The sequence below is a fragment of the Schistocerca americana genome, chromosome 2, assembly GCF_021461395.2.
Source record: "Schistocerca americana isolate TAMUIC-IGC-003095 chromosome 2, iqSchAmer2.1, whole genome shotgun sequence".
In the NCBI taxonomy this organism is placed as follows: domain Eukaryota; kingdom Metazoa; phylum Arthropoda; class Insecta; order Orthoptera; family Acrididae; genus Schistocerca; species Schistocerca americana.
Window position 1 is genome coordinate 292205294 of NC_060120.1, and position 21681 is coordinate 292226974.

Below are 21681 nucleotides of genomic sequence, written 5' to 3' on the forward strand. Positions count from 1 at the left end.
CAGGAAGTCTCTGGCAGAATTGAAAGAGTGAGCCACGAGGAAATTCTTCAGTTTGGACGTGGGTGTACAAGGAGAACTGCCAAGGTTAGCCGATTGAATTGCAGCAGAATACTGCATACCTTTCTGCTGCAAAGTCAAGGAGGTGCGACCTAAACTCAGCTTGGGTTTCGCTGCATCAAACTTTTCCACTTTCGTACCAAACCATATTTTGTAGATGTCGACTTCGGTAGTGCTACAATTTTAAAGGAAGGAAGGGAGATTAATTTAACGTACCGTCGTCAGCGCGGACATTACAGACGGAGCACCAGCTAAGATAACGAAAAGATGGAGAAGGAAGTCGGCCGTGCCCTTTCGACGGAACGATCCCGGCATTTGCCAGGACGGATGTAGGGAAATCACGGAAATCCTAAATCTAGGTGGCCGAACGGGGTTTTAAACCATCGTCCTCCCGAAGCGAGTCCAGCGTGCGAACCACTGCCCTATGTCGCCTTGCTCTGTCTCATACTGGAGGACAGTTTGTAACAGATAACGAAAAGCATCCGCGATATTTTGAAAACGTAACATACACGTTTATCTATCTTCTTCATTGTACAGCACAAATTAAACGAGAACGTACTTTCTTTATCAGATGTTAATGTGCTACGGAAACGAAGGTTTGCCAAAACTTTACAGAAGTCGTATGCGCCTGGTTACGCTCAAATGTGGCTCTGAGTCTATGAGGAGCGAACGATCGCGTTTTTCACTGTGTCGACTGGCAAAAAAGTGTCGAATCCTGGCTTTTCTTACTTATTATACCTCTGAGCTGGCTAATCACGTCTGTAATCATGAATTTATCATTCAATAATGTGATATGGAATAACGTTTTGCTGTACCCATTTTTGAAAAAGAAAGTCTTAAGTGCCCAGAGACGTGTTGTAAGAATAACACGTGGTGCTCACTCACGATCGTCTTGTAGACCTGTTTAAGGAGTTGGGTATTCTGACTGCTGCTTCACAGTGCACTTATTCCCGCATGAAGTTTGTTGTAAATAATCCACTACAGTTCAAAAGGAATTGCGATATACGTAAATACAGTACCAGAAGAGAAAACGACATTCATTGCTTCACATTAAGGTTGTCTTCAGCACAAAAAGGGGTTCACAATGCCACAAGTAAAATATTTGATAACTCATAAAACGTCTGACAGGCAGGAACGTAAAATTTGAAAAGAAACTGAAAAAGTTTCTCCTTGACAGCTCTTTTTTTCATTCGACGATATCTGTTATTACGATGTGTAAAAGGCGGTGGGTAGGAATTACTAACTCCCATCTGGACATTTAATAATAATAATAATAATAATAATAAAATACTTATAAATCTTCAGCATGTAGCCACAGTTACAGATTAGTGCGATGTGAATGTAAAATGTCTCGTTCCACATTATTAACTATTTATCGTGCAAATGATCCATAGTACATGAACGTAACTAACAAACTAACGCACATCAGCCGAACACTAAAGCATCGCGCAGCTCTCGTAAATACTTCAGCGACCTCTGTGACTTGTGTTGGTAACACTGAGCCAGCTTCACATATTTCACAACAGGGACTCCTATTCTTCTCGTCTGGGACTTAAAAATCACTCGCCTTGTACTGCACCGCATATCTCCAACTGATTTCAAACAGTTTAGACCACATCACGCAGGCTATAGTTTTCACAAGCTCCACAAATGGTACAGCAGGTTGCGTACCTCCTCTGTACTCTGCCTCATAGTCCTGTGCTCATGGTCAGAACTGCTCTTGTGTCCTACTATTACATCCGAATATAAATATTGCCGGCAGTTTACAAGCTTGAGATATCAGAACGGTGTTTCGGTGGCACTCCTCTGCCACGTGGCGTCATTCGCTTGTGGTTTGGAGGTGCACGGCGTTAACACAGAGCTGTCCCAGCCGTCGTAAGTTTTGCAGACGCAGGAGCTGCGTTTCTGCTGTCTCGACGCTGAGTGGACCGCGTTCAGTCCTTCCAGCTTGGAAGTACCGGGAACGGAACCCGGGTCCTCTTCATGGCAATTAGACACGTTGACCACTCAGTTAGGGAGGCACACCTGTGTTGACAATACTTAGTGGGCAATCTGATTGTAGGTCTTCTGTGTTCAACAGATTTTGTTCAGCAACTGGAAGTAACCTGTAGTTACTATACGCCCTAGTACTTTTATATAATCCGAAAGCATTTCGTCGACTCAGGCTAACCGTAATTGAGTGGGTAGCCTCAAATCATTGGGTGCCCTGTTAACCAGCGTGCGTGTTACTGGGAGACCTACTCCTCCTTGATGGACATCAGCCCCCCCCCCTCCCTAATTACGATTCACAGCCCTTTTGCTCCGTTGTACGGATCGTCCAGTTGCTTTTCCCACGTGCCAGCCTTTTCTTCAGAGCCTGCCACTGTGGCCGAGCGGTTCTGGGCGCTTCAGTCCGGAACCGCGCTGCTGCTACGGTCGCAGGTTCGAACCACGCCCCGGGCATGGATGTGTGTGATGTCCTTAGGTTAGGTTAGGTTTAAGTAGTTCTAAGTCTAGGGGACTGATGACCTCAGATGTTAAGTCCCATAGTGCTTAGAGCCATTTGAACCATTTTCTTCAGAGTTTCAAAATGTTAGCGCTTCAGTTAACATTACTGCTTTCCAGCTACTCGAAATTTCATTCGCAGAGTAAGTCGTTCCTTTTGCAGCTTTTACATGGCATGTGAAACCTTGCTATCTGCAGTATCTAATTTATAAAAGTATGAATACAGCAGTCCAAGAAGAAATAATTTAACAATGGTTATGAAGAAAAGAAGTTTTGGAGTAGGGAAGGTATCTTATATTGAACTAAAATGTGCTAAAAATGTCGGCAAGTAACTCTATCCGAAAACTCATTGAGCAGCTTAATCTATAAGGGGCAGTCAAATGAAAAAGAGACAGCTGGGAGAAAGCAAGCGAACTGTTTACTATATCAAAAGAAATCTTTTTAACTGTTTGTACAATTATTCCGCTGTGAGGCAAGACGCTCAGTGCTGTCATAGTAAAATTTCTGCAGTTGCCTGGTGAACTATGATTGTGCCCCGGCGTTATGGCGATTACTTTTGAAATAACAAACATTTTACTTGCTTTGTTTCCGCCTGTATCGTTTTCATTTGACTGTCTCTTATACTTCCCTGCAATATACTCGCAATCACATCAGTGTCTCTGGGTGTTGACGGAAGAGATAGGCTGTGTCAGGTTTAACTGATAAATTAAATAAACTACATTGGTTTTCGTATTAAGGGAGTTTTATTTCAGTGAAATTATTGACCTACGTAGTTTTGAACTGTTAGCTTCTTTTGTCGTTGCCGAGATTTCTGCAGGGATGTAATTGCAGGCGCTGTGCTGAGCGCTGGCGATGTACGTTTTCCGTTTCGGTGATCAGACGCTGGAGTCTTTCTAAGATCGATTACGTAGCTGCAGGGTGGATATCACTGGCGAGGAGCGGTGGCTGCCTTAATCCTGCGTTGCAGGTCAAGTCGATGCCGGCTAGCCTTAAGGACGATAATCAAGGAGCCTCGCGGTGTCGAGAATTGATTCATGTCTGCGAGGATGCGTTTTCGCAACTGTGCAACACGTCGTGTAATTTGTCTGGCGTATCGCACGTCGCTGGAGCGCGTCGGCTCTGGCAGCGGACTTCGGACTTCTGCACATAACGGAGAGCGTGGGAACAAACTTGTGAGGGTTACACTTAACGTTCTGAGAGCGTTCGTTACGAGACTTGCCAACAAGCACATTACTTCCTGCGCCAAACACGTCATCTGACTTAATGACCAGCACGGTAACATTAAAGGGACTCGGAGACGTAAGAGCAATATTGTTTCGTGCAAGGAATCCGCGATCGCAATAGGAAAGGGAAAGGAAAAGAGGTGGGAGCGGGGGCGGTGGGGGGGGGGGGGGGTTGTGGCGCTGGGGTGCAGGGACGCATGACTCTGCTGCTCTACGTACCCTCCACCAGACTCCATCCGGGGGTAAACGTGTATAGCTATATATAGCACCTCACAAGTGTATATAACACCTCATTTACAGAACTTTCCGCATCTACGCCTACATTTGCATTCCACAATTACCGTGCAGGGTTTGGCGTAGGGTAAATACTGTCACGAGCGTTGTCCGTGGTGAGAGGTACTGCCTGAAATTTGGTGTTCTCGGCACATTCTTGACACTGTGGGTCTCGGAATATTGAATTCTCTAACGATTTCCGAAATGGAATGTCCCAGGCTTCTAGCTCCAACTAACATTCCGCTTTCAAAGTCTGATAATTCCCGTCGACCGGTTATAATCACGTCGGAAACCTTTTGATATGAATCGCCTGAGTACAAATGACAGCTCCGGCAATACATTGCCCTTTTATACCCTGTGTACGCGGTACTACCGCCATCTGTATGTGTGCGTACCGCCATCCCATGACTTTTGTCACCACAGTGCATTATTAACTTATGGGTATACGAGGCATGCATAAAAATTCAGCCTCGATTTTCTCGAAAAGTAGATGGCGTCGCATGAAGAGCCGCTAGCCAGGTACTCGGGGTAGGTTCCTCTACAACATACCTAAGACTCATCAAAACCCGTGATTAACAAGTCTGATGGTCGCCATGTAAGTGTGAAGCAAATCATCTGTTAGCTGCCCCATCAGTTCTGTATTCATACCGTGTTCTTTTAATTTCGGAAGGCATTCTATATATGGAGGTGCACTGCTGTTTGGCGAACAAAACACGAGCTTACCGAGTGTAGAAGCAGAAGTGGATTGAGAACTTCCTAGCAGATGGAGATGGGACTCAACACGTCCTTCGTAACGAGACGGTATATTATATACAACGTGGTAAGCTCCGCGAGGGTTTCCACAGACGCTGCTGTTGTCTGGAGGGTCGACCACTGTTGCACGGACTGCAAGCTGACACCGAACCTGAATAAAAGTAACGAACTGCGCATAGATAGGCGAAGAGATCCGCTACTGTTCGATTACGCTGTCGATGGTAAATCACTGGAAATAGAAACTATAGCAAAACACGCAGATGTAAGTGTCCGAAGTGACGTCAGATGGAATGATCATATAAAACTAATCATAAGAAAAATGCGGGCTGAACAAGAACTCCATTGGCAAAATGTGAAGGTTGCTTTGGGATATTTTCAGAGTATTTTGGTTCAAGGGACCCGTGTTTTCTTATGGCTTCTTACAGAGGGATTGAATTTAGTTTGATTCTTCCCGCTTGCAGCGGTATTGCATTGAAAATATTGTATCTGCACAGAAGTGCAAATGTCGACGGTACTCGCTGTGCGTTTGTTCGGAGAGAAACTTGTTACATTCACTCACGGTACTTGCTCTTCATAACTGTGAGGCCTGCTTTAGTCTTGGTCGTTAATTCCGCATTCGTTACGGTTCGGGGTTTGATTTTCCGACAGTGTTAGTTACACGTTAACAGTGATACACAGCTGAACGGGTCGGTTTACCTATAAAGAATCTGCCGATACGCATTCATCTATCAATGCACTGAATGCAGTGGTGCTAAGTTCAGCTGTTATCGCAGACAATCACGTCACAGTAGTTTTGCGTCTGTACATAGGCGCCCACGAATAACCATACCCTTTCGTGTAACTACGTTTCGATGGCTGCCTAAAGGCTTTGTCGCTGTTGTAAAGTATTTTCACAGAAATAAAGATAATTATGGTAACAAAGTCGAATAAATCGTAATTACAAAATTACTCTGTAAAGAACCACGGTAAACGATAGGCCCCTTCCATGAAAATATTGAGCAAATATACCTCAACAACTTCTGAAATTTTGTCGGAGGAGTTCTGTTTCTCGCTATAGGTGTGAGACTGAGATATGCTGGGATAAGAAGAATTGTATTTAATACATTGATGAAAGAAGTGGCTTAGAAAACAATCGTTCGGCCGATTTCTGATTTTTACTTTTCGATCTGTGATTCTTCCAGATGGAAGAGGGAGAGAGAGAGAGAGAGAGAGAGAGAGAGAGAGAGAAAAGAGCGGTGCGTCTCCTCTCGGAATCATTTCGTTACTGGGAGAGCTTTACAGAAATGCTCAACGAACTGCAATGGGACACGCTACAAGAGAGTTGTAGTGCATTGCAGAAACGTTTATTGTTAGAATTCCACACATCGCAAGAAGAGTAGGGCTGCACATTGCATTGTTGTACATACAGCTATCGGAATGCCCACGACGAGAAATTCGTAAAAGTTAAAACTCATGCGGTGACTTACTTCCACGCACCTTTAACGAATGGAAAACGAAAACGGGGAAGGCGACACTACTACACAAAGTACCCTCCGTCACACACCGTAAGGTGTCTTGCGGAGTATAGATGTAGATCAAGACATAGTCTGAGCTTTTGTGACGAAATGCTGTGGGGGAGACTGCTGTCGCATGTGAGAAGGATCCGAATACGGCTGATGTGGTGGACGCAGGGAAAATGACGAAAGGAAGCGAGATGTGGGTCTGACGTACACAGAGCGCCAACCGGACAGAGCGCGTGTGGAAATGCGTGTGCCCTGCTCCAGCGTGTCTGGCCTCAATTGCTTTGTTTACGTCTCGAGATGCGCGCCGCGCACGCATTACGCGTGAGGAGGGGGAGGAGATGTTCCGAGCCTGGCGATGCTTGAGTAACGTACAGCGGCAATCCATACGAGTGCACGGGTCATTAGCTGCATTAAAGCTCCTTTTACACGATCGACTTTCTTGTCCCGACTGACTGCTCAAGACAAGAGCGTCTACTGCAGCGCCCCTGGCGTTTTGTTTCCGTACCGACTCTAGTCTGTTTTGAGTGGTCATTTCCGTTTACACGTTAGCGTCAAAATTGTGGGAGCTTTGAATGGTGAAAGTGAGGTTACGAGAGGCTATATTTTGTACGGAAAAATCGAAATATAGTGACAAAACGTAGGAATGAACAACGACAATAGAGTTTATTAATGAGCAAAGCAGAATTCATAGAGGAAGTTCGTGGTGAAGGTCGTGTGGTAAATTCTCTATCCCCTTCCCCGCCTGCTTAGCTTCGTGGTAACATGTTTGCCTACATTACAACGGGCGCTGGTTCGATTTCCGGCTGGGTTGGAAATTTTCTCCGCTCGTGGACTGGGTGTTGTGTTGTCCTCGTCATCGTTTCGTCATCATCACCGACACGCAAGTCGTCCAACGTGGCGTCGACTGAAATAAGACTTGCAACCTGGCGGCAGGACTTCCCCGGTTGGGGCCTCCTGGCCGAAAAAAACCACACGTCCATTTCGTTTCTACAATTTTTGTACACTCCTGAGAACTGAAAGAATAGGAAAAGTGTCGCCATTTTAGAAAATATACATGTAGATTATGACTAGTTACTACGGTGCTAAAGTTTTATACTTGACATGGCCAAACTTTAGCTTGCAGTAGTTTGGTGTCAATCGCTTCTGAAGAATGCCAAATTATTTTGGCTGAAACCTGGGTAAAGTTTGGTTTCTATTTGCAACTGAGGCTGACGTGTTACATGTTCCTCAATACTGTGCTTACATTTCGCGGCGTGCGGTTGCAGCGGTGGCGGTTATAAAGCTAAGTACAGACAAATCTCTTTGTGCGCTGAATTCGAATATTAAATTTAGTAGTTTTCAATAGTTCTTCCAAATGTTAGCAGTGTGTTTACATTTCGCGCATGCAGTTGCAGCTGTAGCGGTTCTTACTTTAAGTTCTGACAAAGTTGTTTGTGCACTCTTGTACAGTTATTAAATTCAACGGTGTCTCGTGCTATTTCTAACAAAATAACTATTTTATAAACTTTTGGAAACTTTCGCCCACTATGTTTTTTGAGTTGTTTGTGCGTTGTAGTCGTTGAGTGTTCCAGTGACCGCTTGAATTTTTGGTTTTAGCTATGAAATTGTGTGAAGTTCTGGTGGTATTGGTATTAGTTGTGGTTTAATAGTATTAATAAAAGTTGTTGCTTTCTTAGTAGAGAGAAAATTTCGAGACCACTAATGTTAGTTCTTTAAATGGTTCTACTGTTGTAACTGCAGAAAGAAGTATGCTTTATTGTATGATTATAAGATAGCGGAACAAACGCTGGTAGCAGTTACTTCTGTAAAATATCTGGGAGTATGCGTACGGAGCGATTTGAAGTGGAATGATCATATAAAAATAATTGTTGGTAAGGTGGGTGCCAGGTTGAGATTCATTGGGAGAGTCCTTAGAAAATGAAGTACATCAACAAAGGAGGTGGCTTACAAAACACTTATTCGGCCTATACTTGAGTATTGCTCATCAGTGTGGGATCCGTACCAGGTCGGGTTGACAGAGCAGATAGAGAAGATCCAAAGAACATCGGCGCGTTTCGTCACAGGGTTATTTGGTAAGCGTGATAGCGTTACGGAGATGTTTAGCAAACTCAAGTGGCAGACTGCAAGAGAGGCGCTCTGCTTCGCGGTGTAGCTTGCTGTCCAGGTTTCGAGAGGGTGCGTTTCTGGATGAGGTATCGAATATATTGTTTCCCCCTACTTATACCTACCGAGGAGATCACGAATGTAAAATTAGAGAGATTCGGGCGCGCACGGAGGCTTTCCGGCAGTCGTTCTTCCCCCGAACCATACGCGACTGGAACAGGAAAGGGAGGTAATGACAGTGGCACGTAAAGTGCCCTCCGCCACACACCGTTGGGTGGCTTGCGGAGTATAGATGTAGATGTATTTTCTCGAGAAAATGTACACTTACAAACACGTCATACTATACGTAGTACGCTGTAAATAGCGCCCTTTTGCTTTAACATTTGTAACTTGTTTTCTTGCTAAGTACCAAATAACAACGAAAATTATTTTTCTCGTTTACTATGTCTGACCTTCTCGCAGTTGAAATAATTTTCAATAAAAACGTTTATATATTTACGTTCTTATTCGCGCATAGTTTAGGTGTTTTTCTCTGTAAAACGCAAATGCTTTTTGTTTCCAGATATTTCGGCTCTCTCGTAGGAGAACACTAGTAGGTAGGAAAAATTTGAGGACCTTGTGTAACTTTTTAATATGCAACGAAAACAAAGCAAACAAAATAACAAAGATTAAGAACAGACGAAAGCATGAAATCATTTCTATAATACGAGTGAGTTCGACCAGAATAGGTTATAAATTCCCATGTTAGCAGACGCCGCTGTAGTCCTGCGCATGCGCAGCGTGCAGCAAACTCGGAATCTTAGAAATCCGCACTCGGCACGATGTACGGATCATTGACGTTACAAACACACTCGCGTCGCAGCTGGTTGCTGGTTTACACACGGGCACGAAAGTCGGACGCACTTCGAGTAGGCGATTTTGACCAGGAAGGCGCTCGTGTAAAACGGGCTAAAGCGGTTTGAAGATGTGTGTGATCATTCACTTCAGCACGAATGGGACGTTTGGAGTACGTTAATCTGTGCTGGCAGGCTGAGTAAAGGTGAGGCGAGGTCGTGCAGAGGCCCTGCTGACAGCTGGGCACACGTTCCGAACAGCTGGCGCACGCACCAGGCAAGCGCCTGCGTGAGGAGTCGAGGCCAGTTCAAGAGCGCGCCGGAACGCGGCCCGGCAGGTAGCGACTAGCGAGCAGGTGCGGCGTACCGCTTCTCTACGGCTGTATACAGTGCCGCGAGTAGAGCAAGCGCCTCCATCAGCGAAATGCTGTGGGCGTCAACTGTGTGCGGAACACCACAATCCAGTTTTGAACATCGCGGGTGGTTTTCTACAAACACTGACCGCTCTCCAAAAAGCAAGGGAAAATAATGAGTAAGTGGGTTCGTGCGATAGAAGACAGAACGGTCGGCAAAAATCACCCCTTATGTAATCTACATCTACATCTACATTTATACTCCGCAAGCCACCCAACGGTGTGTGGCGGAGGGCACTTTACGTGCCACTGTCATTACCTCCCTTTCCTGTTCCACTCGCGTATGATTCGGGGGAAGAACAACTGCCGGAAAGCCTCCGTGCGCTCTCGAATCTCTCTAATTTTACATTCGTGATTTTCTCGGGAGGTATAAGTAGGGGGAAACAATATATTCGATACCTCATCCAGAAACGCACCCTCTCGAAACCTGGCGAGCATGCTACACCGCGATGCAGAGCGCCTCTCTTGCAGAGTCTGCCACTTGAGTTTGCTAAACATCTCCGTAACGCTATCACGCTTACCAAATAACCCTGTGACGAAACGCGCCGATCTTCTTTGGATCTTCTCTATCTGCTCTGTCAACCCGACCTGGTACGGATCCCACACTGATGAGCAATACTCAAGTATAGGTCGAATGAGTGTTTTGTAAGCCACCTCTTTTGTTGATGGACTACATTTTCTGGGGACTCTCCCAATGAATCTCAACCTGGCACCCGCTTTACCAACAACTAATTTTATATACTCATTCCACTTCAAATCGTTCCGCACGCACACTCCCAGATATTTTACAGAAGTAACTGCTACCAGTGTTTGTTCCGCTATCATATAACAATACAATAAAGGTTCTTTCTTTCTATGTATTCGCAGTACATTAAATTTGTCTTTGTTAAGGGTCAGTTGCTACTCCATGCACCAAGTGCCTATCCTCTGCAGATCTTCCAGCAATTCGCTGCAATTTTCTAATGCTGCAACTTCTCTGTATACTACAGCATCATCCTCGAAAATCCGCATGGAACTTCCGACACTATCTACTAGGTCATTTATATAGCAGGCGATCAAAACGTCAGTGTAAATTTGAATAAATCACGGAATAATGTAGATAGAGAGGTACAAATTGACACACATGCTTGGAATGACATGGGGTTTTATTAGAACCAAAAAAATACAAACGTTCAAAAAATGTCTGACAGATGGCACTTCATCTGATCAGAATAGCATTAATTAGCATAACAAAGTAAGACAAAGCAAAGATGATATTCTTTACAGGAAATGATCAATATGTCCACCATCATTCCTCAACAATAGCTGTAGTCGAGGAATAATGTTGTGAACAGCACTGTAAAGCATGTCCGGAGTTATGGTGAGGCATTGGCATCGGATATTGTCTTTCAGCATCCCTAGAGATGTCGGTCGATCACGATACACTTGCGACTTCAGGTAACCCCATAGCAAATAATCGCACGGACTGAGGTCTGGGGACCTGGGACGCCAAACATGACGAAAGTGGCGGCTGAGCACACGATCATCACCAAACGACGCGCTCAAGAGATTTTTCACGCGTCTAGCAATACTTTGTTTTATTTTTGGTTCTAATAAAACCCCATGTCATTCCAAGCTTGTGTGTCCATTTTTACCTCTCTATCTACATTATTTCGTGGTTTATTATGTTTTCAAATTTATACTGACTTTTTGATCACCCGGTATATTGTGAAAAGCGATGGACCCGTAGGCGTCTCTCCATTGAGAACAACATGTTGTGTCCTGTAAATCTGAAGAGGGGGGGGGGGGGGGGGGGGAGCGGTGAAAAATGAACGCGGGATCTCCTGCTTCCTAGGCAGTTGCCTTAACCACTGTGCCATCGAGACACTAGACACAGTGTTTACCTCAAATGCGCGGACAATCTAGGCACTCTCCCCTGCTGACCCACGTTCCCGATCCAGCGCCACCTATCCGCACTCACCGGCCATGTTCTCCATGCTTGCTAATTTTAGATTCCAGCTGGAAGTCGAACGACATTGTACATCCGCATTGAAGGGTCTGCATTCATTGTCCATCGATGTGAATCAGTTGTACGAATGCGTGGTGTCTGCTCTTTCGAACACCACGCAATCATGAAATAATTAACCTAAATAGATGTTATACAGCGTTTTTAGAACTGATGGTCAATATTCAGTGATATGAAAGGAATGATCATTCGAAACAAAACAAAAATCAAGTAAACATGGGCTCTAAACCGCGTAGCCTAAGAGCTATGAGCAGTTATTGAACTTCGATAGTGTGAAACAAATCTCGCCGGACGCTGTGGCCGAGCGGTTCTAGGCGCTTCGGTCTGGAACCGCGCTGCTGCAACGGTCGCAGGTTCGAATCCCGCCTCGGGCACGGATGTGTGTGATGACCTTAGGTTAGTTAGGTTTAAGCAGTTCTGAGTTCTAGGGGAGTGATGACCTCAGATGTTAAGTCCCATAGTGCTAAGAGCCATTTGAATTATTTCGAGTGGGGCACACAATTTTGTTTTATGGTTCTACACATCTGTTCCGCAAACCATTGTACAGTGCATTGCGGGTGGTTTATCGTATCAATATTATTGATTTCATGTCCTACTCCGTTCGTGTGTTAGGCGAGGAAAAAATGACTGACTGTATGTCTGTCTATTATTCTCGTGATCGCTATGCATTGTATACGATCATGGAAGCAGAGTGGTCACAGAGCCGTACTCCAAAAGAGTTCCGCGAAATTTAGTCAACACGGTTCAGCGAGAACTACGCCGTCTTTCTTCCAAGGATCCCATTTAAGTTACCCAAGCATTTCTGCTACACATTCGGATGGTCCATTAGGAGCTGTTACGATTTTACCAGCACGTCTCGGAATTCCTTCGATGTTTGTTGTCATGGTTACTTGATAAAGACTCGAGACACAGGAAAAATACTCTACGATTTGTCGCTCTGGGATCGTCTGTGCTTCTTGCTTAGCAGACGTATTGAATTTTCGCAGAACCGTTCTGACAAATCGAAGTTCAAATGGTTCAAATGGCTCTGAGCACTATGGGACTTCACTGCTGTGGTCATCAGTCCCCTAGAACTTAGAACTACTTAAACCTAACTAACCTAAGGACATCACACACATCCATGCCCGAGGCAGGATTCGAACCTGCGACCGTAGCGGTCGCGCGGTTCCAGACTGTAGCGCCTAGAACCGCTCGGCCATTCCGGCAGGCCCAAATCGAAGTCTTCCGAGCGCTGTCCATAGTAGTGATTTTGCGCGATTGCCCTGTTTCATGTCGCTTCTTAACATTCCTAAATACTTATACGCCGTGACGCACTTCAAGTGTTCACTGCTACTCTTGTAATCAGATGCCGTACTGTTTTTTATGTTTTAGGCATTACCTTATGCAGTATATATCCATATTTAAACAGAATGGCTATTCATTATGACGGGGAAATTTTGCCCACATTCTTTACGATGGTCCAAGTACGAGATACTTTCATGAACAGAACGGGATCGTCAGCGAAGAATGTCGCAGTGCTGCTGAGCCTCTCTGATATATATATATATATATATATATATATATATATATATATATATATATATATATATAGAGAGAGAGAGAGAGAGAGAGAGAGAGAACATCAGAGGTCCTGATATACTTATTTGCGCCACACCCGATATTAGTTTCGTTTCTGCGGAACGTGCGCCCTCCTGTATAACGTATTGGAGTCCATTAGTCAAACATTCATTGAGGCACTTACGCATTTCCGAATACACTCTGTATGACGTATCTTATAATACTCTTAAATCTTATAACGACGCAGACATTAAAGTCACTGACGCGTTTAAGAAAAATATAACTCTACAGCTAATGTAACAGCATTCTAAAATTGTTCAAAAGTAATGATTTAACACATGTTAATTCTGGTGATGAAATTTTCACAAAATTATCTGTGAAATGCGCTGCAAGATCTGATCCGGTTACATCCCAGTGAAATGTTCGTACGACTGTCAGCGTGCATATGTAAATTTAACATTCCTGGGATAATGGAAGGTTCCACAACGAAAGTTTCATCGGTAACTCACCCTAAGTTTATTCTCCAGGACCGTTCGCGACGTACTTGACGAGGGGTTAGTTACATAGCCAGTAACGCAGTTTGCGTAAATTTACATTAGCGCGGTTCGTCAGTGTTGCTTCATCAGTAAAGAGCTCACGCATAAAAAATGTAGTGCCGTATCTTAAGCGTCACAGAGCATATTGGAAACCTGGTGCATTAACAGATGAAATGGAGGAGTGTGTCCAATCAGACGTAAAAGTGACTTCGGGCGTACCTCAAGGAAGTGTAATAGTACTAAAGAAATGGCTCTGAGCACTATGGGACTTAACATCTGTGGCCATCAGTCCCCTAGAACTTAGAACTACTTAAACCTAACTAACCTAAGAACATCACACACATCCATGTCCGAGGCAGGATTCGAACCTGCGACCGTAGCAGTCGCGCGGTTCCGGACTGCGCGCCTAGAACCGCTAGACCACCGCGGCCGGCGTAATAGAACTCATACAATTTACAATACACAGAGTGTAAATTTTAAGTTGACAAACCAGAATAACTCGAAAAATAAGCTTCACACGAAAAAGTGTGTAGAATCGAAAGTTGCTTATTTTCGAGGGGGACATCTGCTGGTGCTAAATTTAGGCTGCCACCCCAGGCCCCCGGGGTTGGGGTGGGAGGCAACTTTAAAATTTCAAATGAGAACACCCATTTTTTATTGCAGAATCAGATTATACATAAAAAGCTATGTACATTTTGTCTTAAAAAATTGGTTTGATTCTTGGTAGATGGCGCTTAATTCAAGAAAATCCATGTTCTATTTCTTGCGTGGAAAATGGTTACGGATAAATAAAAAATACTTATTTACTTTGTAAATTTAGATTCGCTAAAACTAAAACTCTCCCTCTCTCCCCATAGGGTGGAGTTTGAGAGAGTGGAATCAGAGTTTTACAAACGTTGACCCAAATACTGTATTATTTTTTTCCGCACATTAAAAAAAAAAGGTTCAAATGGCTCTGAGCACTAAGGGACTTAACTTCTGAGGTCATCAGTTCCCTAGAACTTAGAACTACTTAAACCTAACTAATCAAGGACATCACACACATCCATGCCCGACGCAGGATTCGAACCTGCGACCGTAGCAGTCGTGCGGTTCCAGACTGTAGCGCCTATAACCGCTCGGCCACTCCGGCCGGCTCCACAGATTCGGATAAGTTTTGTTTGTTTCGTGGTCATGAGGCCACACCACTTTTAATTATCAAACAAATCATCTGATTAGCTAACTAACTATCCAGACATCCTACTTACTAACGAGTGAACTAATTTTTTATTTATCCGTAACCATTTTACAAGCAAAAATAAGAACATGGATTTTATTGAATTACAGCGCCAACTACCAAGAATCAAAACAATTTTTAAGACAAAATGTACGTAGTTTTTTACGTAGAATCTGATTCTGCAATAAAAAATGGGGGTTCCCATTTGAAATTCTAAAGTTGCTCCCGTCCCATCCCAATGGGGCTGGGTTGGCGGGCTAATTTTAGCACCAGTAGATGTCCCCCTAGAAAATAATCAACTTTGGATTCTACACTTTTTTTCGTTTGAAGCTAATTTTTTGGGTTATTTTGGTTTATCAACTTAAAATTTACACCCTGTATACAGATTGTCCCAGAAATGTTGTGACAAACGTCTAGGGAAGGTGGGGTACGTCATTAGGATGAGACTTGCATAGAAACCCATGGCCGGATGTTGTGACAAATTTCTAGGGAAGGTGGGGTACGTCATAAGGATGAGAACTGCATAGCAACCCATGACCGGAAACGACGACGTGCGCCGTCGGGTGGTGCTGTACACGAGAGTTCTAGAGGGAGACGCGCCCTCGCTAATCGGTTTAACGTACCCTGATTTGTTTCTGTGGGGAGTCATGAAACTCACGAGTCGAGTGTGGAACGGATCTCGTGGCAAGAATCGTCTGCGCAGCTGCAGCTGCTATAATCGAAGAACCTCCCGGAGCGTTCGAGCGTTTCCGTCAGTCAATGCTTCGTCGGTGACAGCCATTGTGTGGCGTCTGGTGGTGCGGACTTCGAGCATCTGTTGTAACGTTGGAGCTATATTCCTGTCGTACACCATGTGTACTCTTTATGTCCAAAGATATGTTTCAAATGAATCACTCTCCCGTTTCCTTTCGGATCTTCGACCTCTCAAGTTTGCGGCCATAGGTTGCCGTGCATTTCTCAATCCTTACGATGTGCTGCACCTCCCCCAGAGGTTTGTCACAACATTTCTGGGACACCCTATACAAATAACGTCGTAGATAGCGTCGGAAGTCCCTTGAAGCTCTTCGCTGACGATGCTGTTGTATACAGACAAACTACAACGATAAAAAATTATAGCGAATTCTGGGAAGAACTGTAGAAGGTCCACAGTAGGTACAGAGACAGACCGCTGATCCCATACGTAATCAAACGCAGCGTATTGTGCATAAACAGGCAAAGTGACCCGTACTGTACGATTAAGCAGTTGCCGATCAGTTACTTTTAAAAAACGCACTCCGTCTTCAGGCCACAAGTGGCCCATCGGGACCATCCGACAGCCGTGTCATCCTCAATAAGGATGCGGATAGGAGGGGCATGTGGTCAGCACACCGCTCTCCCGGTCTTTATGATGGTTTTGTTTGACCGGTGTCGCTACTATTCGGTCGAGTAGCTCCTCAGTTGGCATCACGAGACTGAGTGCACCCCGAAAAATGGAAACAGCTCATGGCGGCCCGGATGGTCACCCATCCAAATGCCGGCCACGGCCGACAGCGCTTAACTTCGGTGATCTGACGGGAACCGGTCTATCCACTGCGGCAAGGCCGTTGCCAGTCACTTTTAAGCTCCTACCTTAATTAAATATCTGGGACTATGCGCACCGAACGATTTAAAATAGGAGGACCATATAAAAATAATCATAGAAAAAGGATATGCGAGACTGAGATTCACTGGAAAAATTTTCAGGAATTGTAGTCTACTCGCGAAGAAGGTTACTTAAAAAAAAAAAAAAAGAAAAAAAAATACCTCTTGTTAGACCGATACTTGAACGAGGCTCGTCACTATGGGATCCTTACCAGTTTGGATTAATACATAAAACAGAGAAGATTCAAATAATAGCAGCGTGTTTTGTTACGAGTTCTTTTGGCAAGCGTCAAAGCTGCACGAAGATACTGAAGGGACCTTACCGCCAGACGCTTCAGCAGAAGATTTATGCATGACGGCGCTGTTCCTGTTAAAATTCCGACAGCGTATGTTCTTAAAGGAGTCAACCGATATATAGCTTCGAACTACATATATTTCGCGATAATACCATGGAGGCGAGATTACGAGAGGTTCGGGCTGGTAAAGAGACTTCCGGCGAGAGTTCTTCCCGCGCACAAGTAGCGACTGGAACAGGAAAGCAACGAAGTAGAGAGCTACACAAAGTATCCTCAGCCACACACTGTGAGGCGGCTGGTGGAGTGTAGATGTGGATGCTGGCTCATCCCACATTCCTTGGCGAAACGTCTCGAGCCACAGTGCGCATCGATAAGCGACGCAGACACAACATGTCCTCCGTGTGCCGTGTCTGTTGCAGTCGTCTTGCTCGTCCTCTGACGTCACGCAGCACGTCACACTAGTGTCCTGATAGTGCGTGCAGGTGCCTCGAGCGCTGGACACCCTCGTACTGTTCTGACACAATTTCTCTGACAACCAGTTTACGCAAGTAGCATACCTAACTTCTCGTTCTTGTTGTGCATGTCTGCCCGGAGAGAACTTCCAGACATTAATGAGCTGTCATATTATGCACGGTACGTCGACACACGGCACGATTCCTGCTAATTCTGCAGAAAGAAGGCCGTCCGCTGTAGCCAAGCGGTTCTAGGCGCTTCAGTCCGGAACCGCGCTGCTGCTACGGTCGCAGGTACGAATCCTGCCTCGGGCATGGTCGTGTGTGATGTCCTTAGGTTAGTTAGGTTTACGTAGTTCTAAGTCTAGGGGACTGATGATCTCAGATGTTAAATCCCATAGTGCTTAGAGCTATTTGAACCTTTTTTTTTTTTTTTTTTTTTTTTTTTGCAGAACGTAGGCGTAAACAGACGGAAGGCTTCACACCACGATGAACCCCAACACGACAGCACCACCGGCGGATGTTTGTTCCACAGCAACGGGATCCATCGGCACTGTATCTCAGTTTCAGCACATATTTCCGGTGACAACTTTTATAAAATCTAGAAAAAACGAATCTACTTGATTTCTTCTGAGTCGTCCCAGCTTAATTCTCGCGCCCGTGCAAAAGTGAGTGATAACGATATTAGTCTCAGCAGCGTTGAAAAACATATAATGTCACTAAAATAAGTAAAGATCCACGACCCGACGGAATACCTGTCAGATATTACACAGAATGCGCGGCTGAGTTAGGTTCTCTTTCAAAAGTAACGTACCATAGATCCACCGAACAAAAACCGGTGGCCAGTGGTTGGCGGAAACCACATTTCACACAGTGTTCAAGAAGAGTAGCAGAACTGATCCACAAAACTACCGCCCAATATCATTGAAATGCGTTTGTTGTAAAATATTAAAGCATTTTCTGAGCTCAAACGTAATGAGGTATCTCACACAGAACAACGTCCTCGTACCGACCAATAAGGATTCTGAAAACATCGACAGTGCGAAACATAACTTGCGCTTTTCTCATATGATATGCTGAAACCTACAGACAAAGCCAATCAGGTGGATGCAGAATTTCTCAACTTCCGGAAAACATTTGACTCAGTGCCACACTTCAACTTAATGTCGAAAGCATGATCACAAGGGGCAGCAAGCGAAATTCTTGATTTGACTGAGAAGGACGCAGCGTATTATTTTGGCTGGAGAGTCGCGACAAATTTAGAAGAAATTTCACGTGTGACGCAGGGAAATGTGTTCAGATCCTTGTTGTTCACACTGTATATCAGTGTCCTGGGCACAATGTTAACAATAACCTCAGACGTTTTGGAGGTGCTACTATTATCAACGATGAAGTAGTGTCTAAAAAAAGCTGCAAAAAATTAAGGTATATGTTCTTACGATTTGAGAGTGGTGCAAAGACAGACAACCTGATTTCAGCGTTCAGAAATTTTTTTTGGACTTCGCAAAATTAAAATATTGGTATACTACAATCAAAATATCATTTAGTTACAGTTGTTGTCGGCTCGTAGAAATAACTGCGTCGAACAATATGTACGGATATGAAATAAAATGACCACATAGGCTCAGTCGTAGATAACATAGATGGCTGATTCGTCTCAGTGGTAGACAGCGCAGAAACACAGTCGACAAAGCAAATTGCTTACAAAGCACTAGTGCGACGCTTCTTAGAACATAGTACAGCTTGTGGGATTCATACCAAATTGGACAGACAGGCGATATCGACGGCTTACGAAGGATGGCATCACGAATGCTTGCAGGTCTGTCTTGCCCATGGTAAGCATCACTGACGTCCTGCAAGACCTTATCTGGCAGAGAAATACATGAACTGTCCCGCGGGATCCTACTTACTATGGAACCGGAAGGAACTCTAAGAAGTTCAGTGGGAAGTACCCACTGCCTTGCACTTCAAAGTGGCTTGCAGGGAATATGGATGTAGATGTAAATAGCCCACCGGAGCCGGAGCGGGATTGTCAAAATGACTTGGACGACAGTATCAGGTGTAATTATTGAGATTTGCAAATAATTCGTGAGAAAGTTTCATCCGTTCAAACAGTAGTAACATGCTGTCGGATCTAGAGGCATTATGAGTTCGGAGGAAATGTTAACTGTAGTAGACCCTGACTGCAGTGTTAATCTAGTTTTGTTCACGATTCTGATGGAGTTGTAGATTTCGGTGTGCGAGTGAATGCACCGTTTAATGACTAAAAAAAAAAAAAAATACGTCCCTGATACATTTGATTTCTAAACAAAATGCGTGCTTAAACAGCCCCAATAGGAGTTAACGGTGTCGCGCAAATTATTAAGGATTAACAGTACGATGTGAAGTGTATCGATCACCTGTACTAGGCTGTAGGTAAACGAAACAGCAGAATCCAGTTTACTGTAGCACACTGAAAAAACTTGCGTTCTGTGTTCGAATGATGTTACCTGCACGTTGTATACTTGGTTTGTGCTCTAGTGTGTTTGTTCACACTGCAGGCTGGACTATTCACGGGGCTTTGACCACGTAAGACTTTCGGAGGTACGATCTCCCATCTGGTCGTTTGCTTCACGGGAAAGCGAAACGACAGTTCAGAGAAATCGCAGCTAGCAGATATTCGAGGATTGTCTAATATCTCCGGACACCTACTCACAAAGCTGAAAGACCGACTTTTAGCGAAGAATCTACTACTTTTTTCTATACGTACAATTCGTGTTAGTAAAATTAGACCAGTAGCAAGTGTCACAGAGGCACGTACTGTTTTTCTTCATACTTCTTCCGTGAACCGATCGATGAGAATCTTAAATTCATGTTACAATAAACGACGACGTAGCCACTCACTTCAGAATGATACGTGTTGATGTAAATACGATGTAGAATGTAGACCGCACACAAAATTTCGAGAAAAGCAGTTTGGCTGGAATGCTAGTTAGTTCGTACGTTCGAGTCCTGAAATACATGAGCAGTCTCATCCCTTTAGTTTTTACTTCACACCGTCCTGATTTTCGAAGATTTTAGCGAATGGTCAACTCTGCTCTACCGTTCAAAACACCACACCGAGGCGTGGTTAAATAACCAAATAGAAGTTAATATGGTTTCATGTTAAAAATAAGAACAAAAGATTTATAAAACTTTGTTAACTTAAAATGAGTGAAAAATAGTCGAAACTTACCACAGGATCTTGTCAGTCGTCTCTTTGCAGCTGGCAAACTCTTTATAATGCATTCACGTAGGCCTTGGACGGGTAACCTCTTGAGAGACGAAAAACTGGTGTCTATAACTTTCTAAAACTAAACTTATGTCAGGGAACTTGAAACACGATCATTCACGTGCTTGTCTCAAAAAGGGCTAGCCGAAATTATGTTTTTAACTGAAAGGAGGGTAAAGACAATATATTTAAAAAATAGGGCGCGATAACCCGCCTCTTTTGTTGCTCCTTCGTAAGGAAACACGCAAGAAAAACGGACCGAGATAACGAAACGACCAGCGGGGGTGGGCGCGACACACGCTGGAGGCGCAGACGACTGAGGAGAGAGAGCAAAGCCTCTGGGCCGCTTCTTCACAGAGACGTCACGCGTGCGTCGGTTTCGCAACTAGTCGTCGGCGATGGGGCACGCAGAACTGTGTAGCATCCGGACAGGTTCGGGCATTAAGTATCTCCCGTCTTTGCGACACCCCCCCCCTCCCCTCCTTCCGCGACACCACCGCGGTGGTGGTGGTGGGGGAAGACGGACCGGTCAGCGGCGCCCAGCCGGCTTCGTCCTTTTTCGCTCTTTTCCGTCACCCCTCGCCTAGTTGCAACCTTCGTTTATTGTCCCGGCTGTTGGCTTCTGGCGTGGTTTAATGCCGCTATCCGCACCGTAGTTAACCAAACACCACGGCGTAATCCGCGGGCAGCATTAAGCGGTTCCATCTCGCACGCAACCTGTACGAACCGATTGCGTTTATGTTACTGGAAGGACGTTTATGTCCTTTTGTTTAATGAAAGCGATTGCAGCGCACACGGGCAGGCGTACTCTAACAAGGGATGTACACAAGTTGCGAAGTGGTACAACGGAGTAAAAGCGATTATTTTAATACAACAGTGACCTCACATTTGTTTACTTAATTGAACTACTGCGCGCCTTGAGGGTATGGTTAAAATTCGATGTTAAATCCTAAATACGAGTATTTGGTAAACACGTTACAACGAAATCCTATCCACACAGATTTTGCATTCCATTTATATTCATTCCTTCCGCTACTGTTAGTTTGGTGGATGATGGACCACGGAACTCCTTTCTTTTGTCTTATGAGTACTGATTTCTTATTTCCGA

The 21681-nt window shown here is 44.5% G+C and overlaps 1 protein-coding gene across 1 annotated transcript in view; it reads right to left on the minus strand.

The window, feature by feature from the left end:
• LOC124594914 (sodium-coupled monocarboxylate transporter 1-like) overlaps positions 1 to 20976 on the minus strand; it is a 118046-nt gene extending 97070 nt beyond the window's left edge. The window contains exon 1 of the mRNA XM_047133394.1: positions 20538 to 20976. The gene's annotated coding sequence lies outside the window, so the exon portion shown is untranslated. The remainder of the gene's footprint in view (positions 1 to 20537) is intronic.
• Positions 20977 to 21681: the final 705 nt, after the last annotated feature.